Below are 5495 nucleotides of genomic sequence, written 5' to 3' on the forward strand. Positions count from 1 at the left end.
CAAGAATACTGGAGTAGATAGCCATTCCCTTTTCCAAAGGATGTTCCCAACCCAGAGATTGAACCTGGGTCTCTGGCACTGCAGGTAGATTCTTTACCATATGAGCCACCAGGGAATACACATCATTTTCTCTGAGATACTACTTTTTATCATCACCTCTCATCACCATCATGGCTGAGTTGAGTTTTCCACTGATAAAATCCCAAAACATCTGTTACTTTCTAATCAGAAAATGTATTACTTTTATTATAATTACTCATTTGCCTGATTATGCCCTCCAGTTGCATCAAAGATGTGTATTTTTTTTATTACTATGGCTCTACCAATATCTAGCACTACCAATATTCCAACTACCAGAGTAGGCAGAAGAAATATTTACCAAAGGCAATAATTAATGAATCAATAAGTATATGCTAATGTTTCAGGCAAAGATATGATAATGCAAGGGTCATGACTATTCAAATCAAGAATTGTGATTAAGTAGGAGATATTTGTAAGCGTCAAAGAATTGATGCTTTTGAACTGTGATGGTAGAGAAGACTCTTGAGAGTCCCTTGGACTGCAAGGAGATCCAACCAGTCCATTCTAAAGGAGGTCAGCCCTGGGATTTCTTTGGAGGGAATGATGCTGAAGCAGTACTTTGGCCACCTCATGCGAAGAGCTGACTGATTGGAAAAGACTGATGCTGGGAGGGATTGGGGCAGGAGGAGAAGGGGACAACAGAGGATGAGATGGCTGAATGGCATCCCTGACTCGATGGACATGAGTCTGAGTGAACTCCAGGAGTTGGTGATGGACAGGGAGGCCTGGCGTGCTGTGATTCATGGGGTCGCAAAGAGTCAGACACAACTGAGTGACTGAACTAAACTGAACTGAGGAAATATTTGCAGATAGAGTTAATGTCATTATTATTGTTCCACCTGTAAGGTAAAATGTAGTGCTTATTCTTTATTTCCAAAAGCTGAATTATTAACACTGCTTCTGTAAGTAGAAAGGCTTAAGGAAAGACTGGGATCCATGATCTATGGTGTGCGTTATGGCCATTTTGGACCTGATAGCTCAACTTTAACTGAACACAGCCTGACAACTCCCAGGGCTAAAATATTAAGTTGCCAGAAAATTGTTTTCCAAAAGAATAATTATTACTGCAGCAAAATCATGTAAATAAAAAATGGAAAGCTATGACAGGATATCTAATCTCTCCTGTGAGAATACTCTCAGATGTTGGCCTCAATGATCTTCAGGGTGAGTTTTAAGTACAACCAGTAATGTAAATCCTGCCTTTACCCTTGGGAGGCTGTTGTGCAAACCAAAAGTTTTTATTGCTTCTACTTGGATGAATATTTTATAATTTGTCTTTTTCTTGGTGTGTTCATTTTAGTCTAGCTCTCTGGTGCCTCTATCTTTTTAGGTTTCATAAATAAAAATAAGTGGTGAGACAATCTTAGAGCAGTAGTTTTCATTCAACTAAGAAACCAGTTGCAAGCAGCAAAAGCATCCACCCTTTCCATTTAAAGGTATACCTAATGTGACAATATTTTTTTTTTCTAGTCTAGGTTTAGTATGTTTTTATTTCATTCTATTGATGTTTAAAAGTTGAAAGGGGTGAATAAGTCAGAATTTATCACTCCAGTAGGTTAAACCTTATAAAGAACAGAAATGGTATGAACCTAACAGAAGCAGAAGATATTAGGAAGAGGTGACAAGAATACAGAATACACAGAAGAACTGTATAAAACAGATCTTCACGACCCAGATAACCACAGTGATGTGATCACTCACCTGGAGGCAGGCATCCTGGAATGCAAAGTCAAGCGGGCCTTAGGAAGCATCACTACAAACAAAGCTAGTGAAGGTGATGGAGTTCCAGTTGAGCTATTTCAAATCCTAAAAGATGATGCTGTGAAAGTGCTACACTCAATATGCCAGCAAATTTGGAAAACTCAGCAGTGGTCAAAACACTGGAAAAGGTCAGTTTTCATTCCAATCCCAAAGAAAGGCAATGCCAAAGAATGCTCAAACTACCACACAATTGTATTCATCTCATACGCTGGCAAAGTAACGCTTAAAATTCTCCAAGCCAGGCTTCTACGGTACATGAACCATGAACTTCCAGATGTTCAAGCTGGATTTAGAAAAGGCAGCAGAACCAGAGATCAAATTGACAACATCTGTTGGATCATCAAAAAAGCAAGAGAGTTCCAGAAACACATCTACCTCTGCTTTATCGACTATTCCAAAGCCTTTGACTGTGTGGATCACAACAAACTCTGGAAAATTCTTAAAGAGAAGGGAATACCAGACTACCTGACCTGCCTCCTGAGAAATCTTTATGCAGGTCAAGAAGCAACACTTAGAACTGCACATGGAACAACAGAATGGTTACAAATCAGGAAAGAAATATGTCAAGGCTGTATATTGTCACCCTGCTTATTTAACTTATAAGCAGAGGACATCATGCAAAATGCAGGGCTAGATGAACCACAAGCTGGAATCAAGATTGCAAGGAGAAATATTAATAACCTCACATATGCAGACAACACCACCCTTATGGCAGAAAGTGGAGAACTAAACAGCCTCTTGAAAGTGAAAGAGGAGAGTGAAAAAGTTGGCTTAAAACTTGATATTCATGCATTGAACCTGGACTGGTGATCTATTTCATATATGGTAACATACATGTTTCAATGCTATTCTCTCAAATCATCCCACTGTCACCTTCTCCCACAGAATCCAAAAGTCTGTTCTTTACATCTGTGTCTCTTTTGCTGTCTCACATATAGGATCATCATTACCATCTTTCTCAGTTCCACATATATGTGTTATTATACTGTACTGGTGTTTTTCTTTCTGACTTACCTCATTCTGTAAAATAGGCTCCAGTTTCCTCCACCTCATTAGAACTGATTCAAATGCACTCTTTTTAATAGCTGAGTACTTTTCCATCGTGTATATGTACCACAGCTTTCTTATCCATTCATCTACTGGTGGACATCTAGGTTGTTTCCATGTCCTGGCTATTGTAAACAGTGCTGTGATCAACATTGGGGTACATGTGTCCCTTTCAATTCTGGTTTCCTTGGTGTGTATGCCCAGCAGTTGGATTGCTGGGTCATATGGGGCACTTAGGGCCAGTGCACTGGGAAATCCTGAAGGATGGGATGGGGAGAGAGGTGGGAGGGGGGTTCAGGATGGGGGACACATGTACACCCATGGCTGATTCATGTGAATGTATGACAAAAGCCACTACAATATTATAAAGTAATTAGCCTTCAATTAAAATAAATTAATTAATTTACAAAAAAAAAACCACCTCATATTCAGAAAACAAAGATCATGGCATATGGTCCCATCACTTCATGACAAATAGATGGGGAAACAATGGAAACAGTGACAGAGTTTATTTTTTTTTTTTTGGCTCCAAAATCACTTCAGATGGTGGCTACAGCCATGAAATTAAAAGACACTTGCTCTTTGGAAGAAAAACTATGACCAACCTAGACAACATATTAAAAAGCAGAGACATTACTCTGCAGACAAAGGTCCATCTAGTCAAAGCTATGGTTTTCCCAATAGTCATTTATAGATGTGAGAGTTGAACTATAAAGAAAGCTGAACACTGAAGAATTGATGCTTTTGAACTATGGTGTTGGAGAAGACTCTTGAGAGTCCCTTGGACTGCAAGGAGACCCAACCAGTCAATTCTAAAGAAAATCAGTCCTGAATATTCTTTAAAAAGACTGATGCTGAAGCTGAAACTCCAATACTTTGGCCACCTGATGTGAAGAACTGACTCATTTGAAAAGACCCTGATGCTGGGAAAGATTGAAGGCAGGAGGAGAAGGGGATGACAGAGGATGAGATGGTTGGATGACATCACTGACTCAGTGGACATGAGTTTGAGCAAGCTCTGGGACTTGGTAATGGACTGGGAAGCCTGGCGTGCTGCAGTCCATGGGGCTGCAAATAGTTGGACACGACTGAGTGACTGAACTGAACTGAACTGAAACTTCAAGAGACTCTTTAGGTTCATTTGCCGTAATGAAAAGTATTTTAATGAAATATTGTTTAATTAAACAAGGTTTCTGCTGGATCTGGAAAATCTGGGGGTTATATAGAATGTTATGAACCTTATTTTTGCCTATTTGCTCAACAATTTAATCTTATTTTCCTTGAGAATCTTGCCAGTATCTTCTCAGTACATTATCCTTACATCTAATTAAATCAATTTTTGGTTCAATGGATAAGGCAATACTGGCTTTTTCATCTGCAACATTTTCCAAACATTAGTCTTCTGTGTGCCAACTACCTGAATGTGTGCATATTTTATACTACTTTATTTTTTCTTGAGATAATGGTACTTGTTTGCATTCAAAAATATTTAAGTAGTATTTATGTCATTTAAGCAATTTATCCCCTAATATATGCAAATGAATGCATTTTATAACATTATTGCATAACTTCTAAAATTATCTTGTAGCCCACAATTTGGAAAAGCTGTTCTATGGTATTTCATGATAAATCTTGGGGAGAGGCAGGTTCTGATATGGATATCTTCCTCATCAACCATTGCCACCAGATCACCATCTTCACAGATGTCAAGGACCGAAAGTGCAGTGGTTGTATGAGGACAATCAACTTCACGACAGAGCAAGACGTTGAGTAAGTGTGACTTCACCAGCCAGACAGTATAGCCTCAGGCCCCAGCCACTGTGGGGCTAGCCTTCTTGGCAGATGAGACATTTGAGGCTCTGTGCTTTGAGCCCTTCTCCAGTGCACCTGAGCTGCCCTATGTGAGGAAGCAATAGAACTGAGGAAGCAAAGCCAATGAACAGCCAAGTAAGAAGATGGTCTCCCCAGTCCTTCCCTGCCTTGCCTGTGCCACACTAATACCCTCTAATAAAAGAGATTTGGGTTTAAAAACATCTATAGATAATTGCCTTCTTCTTTCATAAAAGACATAAAAGACTTTCATAAAAGACATAAACGAGTTATTTTCTGATAGTTTCCTGGAAATTAAAAGTCTGCATTGTGTATGCTGTTCTGTTATTACTATGAAATTAATTTAACTTAAACAAATGTCGAGAAATCACAAGCATTATTTATAAAAATTAAAAGATTAGTTTTATTTCTTTGATACATTTCTAATAGAGGTACTATTGAACTTACTTTAATAAGAAATAAAATGTATCATTAATAATGTCTAAAATATTTAAAATATTCTGTTTTATTGGCACTAATTATTCCCTGAATATTATGCACTAATACTTTTTTACATAACATTTACAAAAGTCAACTGAAGTCAAACATAAATTCTAAATTAGATATTGATTGGTATGAACTCATGTTTTGATCTATTTTCTTTGGGTTCTACATCTGGTACCTCTGAAAACACTTCTACTTGAATATTATTGAGGAAAACTAGTCTTTAACGGAGAAGGCAATGGCACCCCTCTCCAGTACTCTTGCCTGTAAAATCCCATGGACAGAGGAGCCTG

At 38.3% G+C, this 5495-nt stretch overlaps 1 pseudogene; it reads left to right on the forward strand.

The window, feature by feature from the left end:
* The first annotated feature begins 4543 nt into the window (after positions 1-4543).
* On the forward strand, positions 4544-4952 carry LOC138094435 (elongin-B pseudogene; annotated as a pseudogene).
* The last annotated feature ends 543 nt before the right edge of the window (positions 4953-5495 follow it).

Source organism: Capricornis sumatraensis, chromosome 18 (genome assembly GCF_032405125.1).
Source record: "Capricornis sumatraensis isolate serow.1 chromosome 18, serow.2, whole genome shotgun sequence".
Classification (NCBI taxonomy): domain Eukaryota; kingdom Metazoa; phylum Chordata; class Mammalia; order Artiodactyla; family Bovidae; genus Capricornis; species Capricornis sumatraensis.